The following is a 14692-nucleotide window of genomic DNA, read 5'->3' on the forward strand; positions in this document are numbered from 1 at the left end:
GAACCTTTTGTGACTACCCTTTATATAATACGCTTGACTTAAACTGAAATTATTTCTTGCCAAACACGAGTAGTACAGTAGTCGATATTTACTGAACTGGAACTCGAAAATGTTGAGAACTGAAGATTCGGTAGTAACCGGAACTGAATGAATGTTTCTCTCTGCATCGGAATGTGCACTCTAATGGCATTTTGTGAGATTAAAAGTAAGCTCTCCTAGCAGCTTAGAATTGTGTGTCGGGCCGTGACTCGGCCAGGTTCAAAATAGCTCTGAGCACTATGGAACTTAACTTCTGAGGTCATCAGTCCCCCATAGAACTTAGAATTACTCAATACTAACTAACCTAAAGACATCACACACATCCATGCCCGAGGCAGGATTCTAACCTGCGACCGTTGCGGTAGCGCGGTTCAAGACTGTAGCGCCTAGAACCGCTCAGCCACCCCGGTCGCAGATACACATGGTGTATCGTAGCTAATGTTCTAATTGACACTGTTCAAGACACTGTCCACGACCCGTCCTTGCAGCTTCAGTTCTGCCAGTCCCAAACGTTATACGAAGCCCTACTGCATTCCTTGTTGGAATGACAGAAGGAGTCCAGGTCCGACAAGGTACGCAAAAGGGCTACTATGAAGTTTTCGGAGTGGGCGAAAAGTACGAGCAGAATGAAAGCTGGATCATAGGTTATACCTGTATAACTCAGTCCGTAACAGCAATTCTCGCTAAAGGCACTGATCTGGGTACAAGTCCAGGTTCAAAAATGGTTCAAATGGCTCTGAGCACTATGGGACTCAACTTCTGAGGTCATTAGTCCCCTAGAACTTAGAACTAGTTAAACCTAACTAACCTAAGGACATCACAAACATCCATGCCCGAGGCAGGATTCGAACCTGCGACCGTAGCGGTCTTGCGGTTCCAGACTGCAGCGCCTTTAACCGCACCCCACTTCGGCCGGCTACAAGTCCAGGTCTGGCACATTTACGGATGTACACTCTGATTTATGTCGTACCAATTAGCGTTTTGCCGCGTGGCTCCCCCCGTCGGAGGTTCGAGTCCTCCCTCGGGCATGGGTGTGTGTATGTTGTCCCTAGAGTTAGTTAGTTTTTATATGAAGATAGTAACTGTTCTCGAAAGAACAGGTACCATTGATGACAGTGCAGCTTTCCTAGAATAAATGGTAATTAAATTAAACCCTCAACTGCGACAGGTGTTGTTGATATAAGTCGATGGTGACAGCTGAAAATGTGTACCCCGACCGGGACTCGAACCCGGAATCTCCTGCTTACATGGCAGACGCTCTATCCATCTGAGCCACCGAGGACACAGGTGAATAGCGCGACTGCAGGGTCTTATTCCTTGCACGCTTCCCGTGAGACTCACATTGCCAACTGTCTACAATCTAATGTTCCTAATAGATATTTGCCCATCCACTCATTACTCGCGCCAAGTAAGGTGACGATACCCGTAAGAGTTCGGGCAACCTGTGCGCATTCGCACAAAACAAGTTCATTGGCCGGGTAGCCTTTAACTATGTATGAAGATAGTAACTGTTCTCGAAAGAACAGGTACCATTGATGACCGTGCAGCTTCTCTAGAAAAAAAGATAATTAATGAAACCCTCAGCTGCCGACATGTGTTGTTGATATACCTCGATGGGGACAGCTGAAAATGTGTACCCCGACCGGGACTCGAACCCGGGATCTCCTGCTTACATGGCAGTTAGTTTAAGTTAGATTAAGTAGTACGTAAGCTTAGGTACCGATGACCTCAGCAGTTTAGAACCCATAAGACCTCACCACAAATTTCCAAAAATTAGCGTTCTGGGCGTTAATCTTTGTATGTTCTCATATTGAAAAGCAGTATTTTTCATTGACACCGAAGCGGAGCATTCAGCAGTTTCATTCTCCTACCTGTGATGCTGATAGGGCATATTACACGTACGGGGTGCGTAACTACCATATAACAGCTTTTTTAGAGACATTATTTCCTGCATGCACACGAGTAAAAGTAGTAGGAGAAATGCGATTAAAATAACTGAGAGACTGTAGATCTGGCGGCAACGGTTACCGACTTGCGGTGAGCCACGCTAGACAGTGCTCTGTGTGTACATTCAGAACAGGCTACACAGCGATGACGTAGCGCTCAAGAAGAAGTGATTGGATGGTGGCTGGCTCCTACCATTCAACTCACTGAAACTTCAAAGTGACTTTAATCGGGCCATAGATCTGCTACTTGCGTGTGGTGAATCCTGAAGAAATTATGTCAGAGTCCGTACAGCGAAATAAGGAGTTCTGTCATCTCCAGTGTCCTACGCGCCAGCTACTTGTCTCATGTTCTGGACGCTAGAGGAAAAAGAAACAGTGGGCGAGGAAGACAACTGTAACTGAAGAAGTACACGAACATTTCGCTCTGGTAAGGATGGTTAGAAATCACTACACTGACAGTCTCAACATATCGTTCTGAAAAACTGATCCGCTTCAGTGTTATTAGCATGTTTTATTGATACATATCTTTGTTCCCATCGCATGTCACTTCGTTAGGCATAGAAAGCGGCAGCTAAAGAAATAAAACAGAACAGAAGAGAATCGAAGCACTTCAGATGTTGAGCTACAGAAGAATGCTGGAAATTAGTTGGACTGATAAAGTAAGAAATGAGGAGGTTCTCCGCAGAATCAGCGAGAAAAGGAATAAATGGGAAACACTGACAGAAGAAGGGACTTAAAGACAGGTCTTCTGCTACGACAACAAGGAATAACTTCCATAGAACTGGAAGGAAATGTAGAGGGTAAAACTGTAGAGGAATACTGAGATTGGAATACATCCACAAATAATTGAGGACGTAGGTTGCAAGCGCTACTTTGAGATGAAAATGTTGGCACAGGAGAGGAATCCGTTGTGCGCCGCCAGTCGGAAGACTGATTACTCAAAGGAAAAAAACAGAAATACGAAATTATTCATAACTACTTCTGCCGTTCCATGAGAGGACTGGGTGAAAACTGCAAGGCATACATAAATATGGCACACTTCAATGGATAGAGCTTCTCTCTAAGTTTCTAACTCACCCCTGGAGGAGCTCAAGATCAGCACCGTTTGTGATGGGGCAAACATCAATATGACAGTTAAACTTTTGCCACACAAGTCCCAGTATGTCATGACCGATAAGCAGTAATTATCCTTTCTTGTATCTTACAAAATAAATAGCAACAGAGGCAGTGACACACAGTCTTTGACATAATACTGTAATAAGAAACACATGGAGTTAAGGTAGTTGACGGTCTACTGAAAAGATGGGAGTCTTGATGAAGAAGAGCTTGCTTCCAATCGAACGCTGTGGCAGTTCGGCTTTGAGATAATCACGAACGTCTGAAAGAAAGTATGGTGGAACAACTTCTTGTTGCTAAATGAAGTCTTTACCGTCTTGTAATTGTAGCAAAACCAGTTTTTGCATCATGTCCAGATGCACAAAACCACTCACAGTTTGCCCCGCAAAGAAAAACGGGCTAGAAACTTTTGAAGAGGACATGGCACAAGAGACGTTAATTTTAGGTGAATCGCGAATGTGATCCACAATCTCGTGTGGATGTTTTGTGCGTTAGTCACGTACGTTATGACTGCTCAGTCATCCAGGGACACCATGGGAAACCTGAAAAAGATCCCAACACACTGATCGAAACGTCGAACAATGAAGAAATTTCAAGACGAGTATGACGCAGCATAGTAAAACAAGATTTTATCGTCAGTGACAACGTCCACGAGAGCCTGGATATTTATATGGACTACTGCCCACGAACGGCAAGATTTTGGGTTTGACGTTCGGTACGACACAGAGTTTTAACCTACGAGGGATTCCAAAAACAGCGCAGTGGAAGATTCATTCTCCCACATAACTCTTAGTGAGAAATGCAACACTACAAAGGAATTGTTCGAAATAATGCAATCGTGGAAACGCCTAGTGCTCAAATAATATACGCAGCGACAAAACAATATTATTTGCCGAAAAAATTTCCACTTCATAACATGTTAGTACAGCAACCAGTATGCAGAACTGATTTTACTGTTTTATTTATTCACGATGCGCGTTTCGCCTAACACAGTGCATCCTCAGCGTGACTAATATAGTGTGGTAAGTGGGTTTTAGGTGCCACGATTAGGGCATTAGCATATATAGTAAAATAAATCGAATCAAGTAAGTGCTCCCGTCATATATTAAAGGCGTAACACCCAATAACCTTGGAGCTCTGTGCATCATAGACCAGTAGATATAAGGCAGGATCAGGTGTGTGGGTAGTCCCTCACGTGCTAATACACTGGAGGTACCATTCTTCGTTCTACGGTGTGGTACACTATCTACTATGTATAGCCCTGGTCCTGTCTTGTATCACTGGTTTGTGCTACACAGATCAGCAAGAATATCTGGTGTTACGCGTTTAACATACGATGTGAGCACTTACGTGCTTCGATTCATTTAATTGTATATGACGAGAGCAGTCTATTTTTGATGATGCCCTAATCGTGCCACCCAAAACTCACCATTACCAATATGGTCAATCTGAAGATGCCCTGCGTTATGCGAAATGCGCGTCATGAATAAATAAAACAGTAAAATCAATCCTGCAAGATTGTCGTTTTCACCACATCTTGTCAAAAGCACTGTTTACTAAATAAGTGGTGTGTTGTAGTATGATTCACCAGAAACTAGCAGACGACGCGATCACAGAAGAAATCAATGTGCGAGATTTCCGGAATTGACGTGACACGAAAGAAGCAGTATAGCTCATGTGGAAAAATCTCGCTTATTTCAGACATTCGTACATTCCTTACAACATATGGACGAATATTATATTTGAATGCAGAGCTCCTGGAACACACAGAAAGAAGATTAACACTTGCAATAATGCAACGACCACAGTGCAAGTTAGAGTATCCGTATTTGGCATAACTTTGAAATATACTCATTTCAATAGTACCTGGGGCCACACATGAATACAGCAGCGCTCCGAGCTCTAACGTAATAGTTTCCGTATGCTCTCTGAGAGTGTCATGGTAGTATTTAGGCCATCGTTACAGTTCGCAACAAAGCGATGGTCGTCCCAACTGGATGGAATATTTCACATTAGGAGTGTTCTTCATCAGGAAATAGATGCACTCAGTACACAGCGTAGCAGATTTCTGCTGTCCAGAAAGCAGTAGATAGATCACTGGTTGAAGCCCTGTTTGTTGACTTCCAAAAATCCTTTGGTATATTTCCACACTGTCGCTTAGGAAATAAAATATGTCGGGTCAGATTTGCGAGCAGAGCAAGTACGTCGTTCATTATGTGAAGACATCATGAGATGTGAAATTAGCGCGCTGTGTACCTCAAGGTCGTGAAACCGGGAAACTGCTGTTCACGACATTCATTGACGAGCCAAAACGTTGTGACCAAGTGCAGAATACGGTGCTGAGCCCCTTTTGGGACGCAATATAGTAGCTATCTGCATGGCATGGGGACGACAAGTCTTTGGTAGGTTTGCAGAGCTACGTGGCATCAAATGTCTACACACAGGTCACTCTATTGCCTTAAATTACGGGTCGGTGGCTTATGAGCGCGGATCCGGCGCCCGATAGTAACCCGCATGTGTCCCAACGGCTTCAGATCAGGATCATTGGTAACCAAGACTTCGACATAAGCTCACTAAAATGTTCTTTACACAAATGTAGCACGATTCTGGCTATGTGATACAGTTGCCACCGCCTTCGGGTAAGTCAATAAACGTGAAGGTTGTTCAAATGGTTCAAATGGCTCTGAGCACTATGGGACTTAACTTCTAAGGTCATCAGTCCCCTAGAACTACTTAAACCTAACTAACCTAAGGACATCACACACACCCATGCCCGAGGCAGGATTCGAACCTGCGACCGTAGCGGTCCCGCGGTTCCAGACTGTAGCGCCTAGAAAAGCTCGGTCACCCCGGCCGGCCATGAAGGTGGTCCGCAATAGTGATGACGTTGGCTACAACCTTCGATTACGACCACAGGGCCCATGGAATCCGACATGAATGTACACGATACCATAAAACTGCCACCACCGGCTCGCACTGGTGGCGCGGTACACGTTTCGAGCCGCCCTTCACCAGCGTAAAGGGGTATCCGAACACTACCATTGACCTGGTGTAAGAAGAAACTTAATTCTTCCGATCGGGTGACACGCTCCCATTGATCGCATAATCCACGTGTTCCCAAACTGTTTGTCACTGCGTACCGCTTGACAATTTGGCTGTACCATTATAGCTTCCTCACTTTTTGAATGGGAGAAGGTGGGGGTGCGGAAGGTTGATCGACAACTACCACATGAGTGAGGAACGGAACTGTGTGTGTGTGGGGGGGGGGGGGGGAGGGAAAACTTCCACTATCTTCCTCAGTGCTGACAACACAGTTGCAGTTTTTGCGTCGTGCCGATCAACTACTATAGAAATGGGGCACACACAAATATTATGGTTTCGTGGGAGCACTATTTTACAGAGTCGTTCATGTTCACATGGAGTACTTTCTTGTAGCAAATAATATCAAATTAAATGAAGCCCATTCAATGAGTAAGACAGGAACGACATTTAAAATATTTATTAATCTCATACATCACAGATAATATAAACCAATTGTGCAAGAGAGAACATTGAGTATAATAAATTAGAGTCCAAAAAGCAAAAAAATTCAGAATAAAATCAAGTTTCGTCGGTAAATCAGACTTCAAAATCAATAATTAGTCGGTTTTCAAATTTAGATTCTGACGAAAGAACATTTACATGTTTCAGTTGGAAGCATGATGCTGTTTATCTTTAACCAGAGATTCAAAGCCTGTTTCAACGGAGCTCAACTTAAAGACTTCTTCAACACTATGTCTGTTCCTGTATTTATTTTGAACGTACAACTCAGAAAAGCCACTTTCACAGATGTAAGTAGTACCAAACGGGACCAAAAATCGGAGAAGGGTAATCTGTTTTTATTCCCATAAAGAAAGAAAGCAGTGTTCTTTTTGAAGGCATCTTCCACTGAACCGTCACTAGCCATGTCGAAGAAACTTTTGTTTACTTGCATGTGTACCATCTGAAATGTTCTCGCAAAAAAAAAAGAGAGAGAGAGAGAGAGAGAGAGAGAGAGAGAGAGAGAGAGAGAGAAAGAGAAAGAGAGAGAGAGAGAGAAAGGTTCTAATGGATCTGAATACCATGGGACTTAACATTTGAGGTCATCAGTCCCCTGGACTTAGAACTACTTAAACTTAACTAACCTAAGGACATCACACACATCCATGACCGAGGCAGGATTCGACCCTGTGACCATAGCAGCAGCGCGGTTCCGGACTGAAGCGTCTAGAACTGCTCGGCCACAACGGCCGGCTGAAATGTCCTTGCATACCGCCAGTGGTACGTGTACCACCACCTGGGGATCCCTGGTCTTAATCTGACGATCTCATGCCAATTGTAACTGATGTCGTTGGGTCAACGTGGGAACACGCAGGTGTCGTCGCCTACAAAGTGACAAAGCGCTGAACGGTGTGCCCCGAAACACTTGTCCTTGCACCATCGCTGTACTTTGTTGCCATATCTGCCACAGATCACTGCCGCCTATCTTGCTGTACAGAGCGGGCAAGCCACGTTTTGTTACGAGGAGTGGACCCCAATACCTGTCACCCACAGGTAGTTTTACCGCCCTTCAACTATTTTTGGGCAGATACTCATGCCAGTACTATGCGAACAGCTGACTAGCTTCGCCAGAAGACGCAGTTTAGTACAGTGAGAGGACAACATTATTATGTAACGCAGATACCTGGTGCAAAGATTGAAAGCTTATCGTCAAGATATAAGGGGCGGTCAAAGAGCTTCCGTTTGAGCGTGTTACTGCAGTGTATGTGCAACCCAGCGCTACTCCGATGTGGGTATAGAGTCTGTAAAGATATAAGTGCAGATATTTTTATTGTCGACGGACCACAGTGTACTGAACATTACATCAGTATTTGCTTCATTTGCAGACCAAGTAACTGCAACTGCGTGTGGCAAGAGGAAGCCACTAATGCTTATTTTCTCCTGGGCAGCAGGTCACGTGTTGAGTTGAAGTATGGATGTATGGACGCAAAACTGTTGGCCTATACTGATAGGCGTAATACACTTAGCGGTGCAGTTGCGACCATGCAGATCGTGAGGTAGCAAATTATGTGACCTTCAGTATAGAGAAAAAACAATCAAAACATTGATGCGTGTACATATTGCGATACCATATATAAAAATATCTGCACTTGTACCCGTTACACTGTTCATAAGCTGCGGTTCTAGGCGCTGCAGTCTGGAACCGCGAGACCGCTACTGCCGCAGGTTCGAATCCTGCCTCGGGCATGGATGTGTGTGATGTCCTTAGGTTAGTTAGGTTTATCTAGTTCTAAGTTCTAGGGGACTAATGACCTTAGAAGTTGAATCCCGTAGTGCTCAGAGCCATTTGAACCATTTTTGTTTTTTTGTTTATAAGAACCGACGTGTACGCAAGGGGTAGGTGTGACCTTCGAATGGAAACTTTCTGATTTCCCTGATACACAAAGGTAAAATAATGCACATAAGTAGAAGAAAAGATCCAATATCGTTTGACTACACGACTGCCAATCAGTTTCTAGAAGTATCTAGGAGTAATTTCCGAGCATGCAAGGTGTAACAGCTGCATAAATCTAGCAATGGAGAATGCAGATGCCAGACTGAAGTTATAGGAAGAATTCTAAGGAAGTAAAACTCTCACACGAAAGCTGTCCTTAACAGAAGCGTCGTTAGGCCATTACCTGAACTCTGTTCGACTGTCTGGAACTCTTCCGAAGCATAAATAGCAGAAGAGATAATCAAAGACGAGCTGTGCGCTACGACACAAATTTGTTTGGTCAATGTGAAAATGCCCCAGACATTCCCAATAAACTGCATTGCGGGACGTTGTAACAAAGGTGTTGTCATCACGAAGACCCTCGCTCATAACAGCCGAGAGACCTATGTGGGGCGTTCAGTAAGTTCAAAATGGTTCAAATGGCTCTGAGCACTATGGGACTCAACATCTGTGGTCATCAGTCCCCTAGAACTTAGAACTACTTAAACCTAACTAACCTAAGGACATCACACACATCCATGCCCGAGGCAGGATTCGAACCTGCGACCGTAGCAGTCGCGCGGTTCCAGACTGCGCGCCTAGAACCGCTAGACCACCGCGGCCGGCCGTTCAGTAAGTAATGCATCACATATTTTTATCGGCTATTTTCGCTTGGAAAAATGCGGAATTGGCTGTGGGACGTCTTGGAATGTTCCTGCTTCAGTCTCTACACCTTCATGAAGTTGCAATAGGTGGCAGCATTGTACGTAGCCTTTTAGCCTTATACGAAGCCTTCAAAATGGCATCTGTAACGGAGGTACGTCCCGAGCAGAAAGCTATCATCGAGTTTCTTTTTGGCGAAAAACCAGATCATCGCAGATATTTGTAGGTGCTTGCAGAATGCCTACAGAGACTTGGCAGTGAGCAAAAGCGCTTTGAGTCGTTGGAGGAGGCGTCTGTCATCATCACAATACAGTCGCGCAGATCTGGCCGATATCCCGCATGCCGGCCGGCCGCACACAACTGTGACTCTTGCAATGTTGCAACGTGCGGACACTCTCATTCGAGGTGATCGACAGGCCAATATCAAACACCACGCTGCCTCTCTGTCGGCAGTGCTGACACACTCGTCCACCAGTTGGTGTACTCAAAGGTGTGTGCCCGCTGGCTTCCTCCCCGCTAACAGAAGACCGTCAAGACCAACGAAGGACCATTATGCGGAATGGCTTGAGCTTTACGAGACTGATTATGATAATTTTTTGCCGAAATCACTACAGGTGATGAAACATGCGTTAATCACTTCGTGCAGGAAATAGAATGGCAATCCATGGAGGGGCACCACAACACCTCGCCTTTGAAGAAAAAGTTAAATGCCGCACCCTCAGCCGGTAAAGTCTTGGCGACGGTCTTCTGGGACTCTTAAGTGGTTATTATGCCTTACGTCCTCCTCCATACTGCAGCAGTAAATTCTGAAGTGTATTGTGCTACCCTCAGGAAATAGACTACTGGCCATTAAAATTGCTACACCAAGAAGAAATGCAGATGATAAACGGGTATTCATTGGACAAATATATTACACTAGAACTGACATGTGTGATAACATTTTCACGCAATTTGGGTGCATAGATCCTGAGAAATCAGTACCCAGAACAACCACCTCTGGCCGTAATAACGGCCTTGATACGCCTGGGCATTGAGTCAAACAGAGCTTCGATGGCGTGTACAGGTACAGCTGCCCATGCAGCTTAAACACAATACCACAGTTCATCAAGAGTAGTGACTGGCGTATTGTGACGAGCCAGTTGCTCGGCCACCATTGACCAGACGTTTTCAGTTGGTGAGAGATCTGGAGAACGTGCTGGCCAGGGCAGCAGTCGAACATTTTCTGTATCCAGAACGGCCCGTACAGGACCTGCAACATGCGGTCGTGCATTATCCTGCTGAAATGTAGGGTTTCGCAGGGATCGAATGAAGGGTACAGCCACGGGACTTAATACATCTGAAATGTAACGTCCACTGTTCAGAGTTCCATCAATGCGAACAAGGGGTGACCCAGGCGTGTAACCAATTGCACCCCATACCATCACACCGGGTGACACGCCTGTATGGCAATGACGAATACACGCTTCCAATGTGCGTTCACCGCGATGTCGCCAAACACGGATGCGACCATCATGATGCTGTAAACAGAACCTGGATTCGTCCGAAAAAATGACGTTTTGCCATTCGTGCACCCAGGTTCGTCGTTGAGTACACCATTGCAGACGCTCCTGTTTGTTATGCAGCGTCAAGGGTAATCGCAACCATGGTCTCCGAGCTGATAGTCCATGCTGCTGCAAACTTCGTCGAACTGTTCGTGCAGATGGTTGTTGTCTTGCAAACGTCTCCATCTGTTGAATCAGGGATCGAGACGTGGCTGCACGATCCGTTACAACCATGCTGATAAGGTGCCTGTCATCTCGGCTGCTAGTGATACGAGGTCGTTGGGATCCAGCACGGCGTTCCGTATTACCCTCCTGAACCCGCCGATTCCATATTCTGCTAACAGTCATTGGATCTCGACCAACGCGAGCAACAATGTCGCGATACGATAAACCGCAATCGTGATAGGCTACAATCCGACCTTTATCAAAGTCGGAAACGTAATGGTACGCATTTCTCCTCCTCACACGAGGCATCACAACAACGTTTCACCATGCAACGCCGGTCAACTGCTGTTTGTGTATGAGAAATCGGTTGGAAACTTTCCTCGTGTCAGCACGTTGTAGGTATCGCCACCGGCGTCAACCTTGTGTGAATGCTCTGAAAAGCTAATCACAGCATCTTCTTCCTGTCAGTTAAATTTCGCTTCTGTAGCACGTCATCTTCGTGGTGTAGCAATTTTAATGGCCAGTAGTGTAGAAGAAACTACTTCAGCGTGTTTGTCGCCAAAAAATGCCAACCAACTTCTCGTTCTCCATGACAACATAAAGGCCTTGACGCAAGTCTGTGCACCTGGGAGGAGCTCACAAAACTTCGTCGGACTGTTTTTCTCATCCATCCCACAACTCGGATTTCGCACCTCCCTTCTGTTTGACCCGCCCAATGAAGGATGCGCTCCGCAGGATCATGGGGTAATTATTGATGCAGCAATACGTTGGCTCCTACGTCGACCATTAGAGACATACAGGCCCTCCAGTAAGGTGGCGTAGGGCCGTTGCAGTGAAGGGAGGTTATGTTGAAAAACACAGTTATGTAGCCAAAGAGTTGGGATAATATGGTGTATTGGAATCATAACTAGAACTGACCCGTTCCCAGAGAAAAAGACGTGTTGCGTTACTTATTGAACACCCCTCGTAGTGACATAACAAGTTCAGGAACAAATTTCTTCGTGATACACCCCCAGGTAACGATTACGTCGCAAAAGCTGGGGTAATTACTCATTTTAAGAGACGTGACGAGAAGCTTTCTTGCCACGTACTGTTCAGGAATGGAAAAACAATGAGAGAAATACTTGTGATATACTATCTACCTTCCACCCGCAGCGCATGGTGGCCCGGGGCTTGCAGATGTAGCTGAACTGTGGTGAGATAATGGCATACGTATTTGCTGCACATCGTATCTGAAGTTTCGAGACTGTGACGATCACTGAACGAGGTGTCAAATTTCGTAGCCCACTGATCTATCCATCTCCACACAAGCGTCACTCTAAGAGAACCAAGAGCCCCTCCTACAAATTGACTTCAATTTCACGACATGACATACCACACTCACGAAGGATAACCTTTACCACCTCCTTAAAATCCTTTTGGGCGTACTGCTGCAATTTAAAATAAAATTCTTAAAATACTAAAATAAACCCATGTTTCGGTTGTGTTGGAGCGGCCCTGAGGAAGGCCGATCCAACACACGCGAAACGTGGGTTTATTTTATTATGGTTTATTTTACTATTTTAAGAAGGCCTGTACCCAGAAGGATTTTAATAAGATTGACACCAGCCGCGGAAGCTTACGTATTCGAACCTTCATTACCCTTCCTACCCCAGATCGTTATTTGACATCCACGAGAGAAAGTGATGTCTCTTGCAACCTTCTCCCCTGGCAGCCACATTAATAAAAAGTAATGCGCATACATCGGCGCGGTCTTAAATAGCGGGCCTCAGTATCCATTCGCGAGGTATCGTGGCAGGAAGTTACTGATACCGTGCAGTTTTCCTGAAATTTCACAGACCCATCTATACGCCGGGAAAGTTTTAAACATCAAAACTAACATAGTCACTCAGATGGAGCTGCTGACCCATGCACACGTTGTTACACTGTAACTGTATCAATTCCCGCCTTATATCCATCATCGAACCTCCTGTAAATGTCACCAATTACTTTAATAATAATCAACTCTACGGACACCGAGGTACGTAGCGTAGCATTTTTATTCTGAAATGCAGAGTTCAGCTATCCTGATGTATGTTATCTTCAGCTTCCTTGAACAAGTGCGGGTAAATGTTGGGATCGTTGTTTCAATAAAGCTGCAGTAGACTCTTATGCCCCATTCTTGTTTTATGAACACGGCGCGGATGTGTCGTTACAAACGACTTGCCTTTCCTTCTGCTGTACGTTTGCCATCCCCTTGTAACCTGGCACTTCAGTTCGGGACTGTTGTCACAGAGAGGCCTCACGTAATGGAATTTTGATGTGCAAGACGTGAAGTAACGAAAAGCGCTAAAAATTGGCGAGAACACTTTATAGAGTCATTGGCAAGGTGATTATGTAAGAAGGGTGAGGGTTGACAAACAAACTACTGGCGCTGATGAGTTTTCAAAATACCTTCACCGCAGCGGTCGCGCCTTTGACGACCGAGACACGGACTGCACTGTGGTTCCGGTTCCAGCGAGACTGCGGGTCTTCCCCCCTCCGAAAAACCTGCCGTTCCCGCACAACACTGGCCCGGGGACGCCGGTAGCCAGATCGATGAAACGCAGTGGCCCAACACGCATGGTGCCGTTTCAGCCATTTTCAAAGTGACGCTGGCGAATATGCAGCAAGTGGTGCAGTCTAGATTGAAAATGCGTATTCGTGCGCAGGACGTTAGGAGGCTTCTGTTGTCATACTTCTGAAATCGCCGGCTGGAGAACTGTAAAATATTCCAAGTTCAGATAGCATAAGCCACCTAGAAACGAGTTATTAAAGGAAAATTAACACGAAAATCCAGCTCGTGTGCTCCACACGTAACAACAAACGCCGGCCGATGTGGCAAAGCGGTTCTAGGCGCTACAGTCTGGAACCGTGTGACCGCTACGGTCGCAGGTTCGAATCCTGCCTCGGGCATGGATGTGTGTGATGTCCTTAGGTTAGTTACGTTTAAGTAGTTCTAAGTTAGTGTAGAAGAAACTACTTCAGCGTGTTTGTCGCCAAAAAATGCAAACCAACTTCTCGTTCTCCATGACAACATAAAGGCCTTGACGCAAGTCTGTGCACCTGGGAGGAGCTCACAAAACTTCGTCGGACTGTTCTTCTCATCCATCCCACAACTCGGATTTCGCACCTCCCTTCTGTTTGACCCGCTCAATGAAGGATGCGCTCCGCAGGATCATGGGGTAATTATTGATGCAGCAATACGTTGGCTCCTACGTCGACCATTAGAGACATACAGGCCCTCCAGTAAGGTGGCGTAGGGCCGTTGCAGTGAAGGGAGGTTATGTTGAAAAACACAGTTATGTAGCCAAAGAGTTGGGATAATATGGTGTATTGGAATCATAACTAGAACTGGTAACCTCAGAAGTTAAGTCCCATAGTGATCAGAGCCATTTGAACCATTTTAACAACAAACAAGCCATTCGGAGGCAGATATTTAAAACAGAAAATAATTTCTAATACGACATTGAACCGAACGTACGACAACACAATGTGTTTTCCTGTATAGCGTCATGCAGCAGTTGTTGTCGTTGTTGTTGTGGTCTTCAGTCCTGAGACTGGTTTGATGCAGCTCTCCGTGCTACTCTATTCTGTGCAAGCTTCTTCATCTCCCAGTACCTACTGCAGCCTACATCCTTCTGAATCTGCTTAGTGTATTCATCTCTTGGTCTCCCTCTACGATTTTTACCCTCCACACTGCCCTCCAATAC

General features: G+C 45.4%; 1 non-coding gene across 1 annotated transcript; it reads right to left on the reverse strand.

The window, feature by feature from the left end:
* Positions 1–1247: 1247 nt before the first annotated feature.
* Trnat-ugu (transfer RNA threonine (anticodon UGU)) lies at positions 1248–1321 on the reverse strand. Its single transcript has one exon. It is a non-coding gene; the product is annotated as a tRNA-Thr (tRNA).
* Between the last annotated feature and the right edge of the window lie 13371 nt (positions 1322–14692).

The sequence above is a fragment of the Schistocerca cancellata genome, chromosome 5 (genome assembly GCF_023864275.1).
Source record: "Schistocerca cancellata isolate TAMUIC-IGC-003103 chromosome 5, iqSchCanc2.1, whole genome shotgun sequence".
NCBI lineage: Eukaryota > Metazoa > Arthropoda > Insecta > Orthoptera > Acrididae > Schistocerca > Schistocerca cancellata.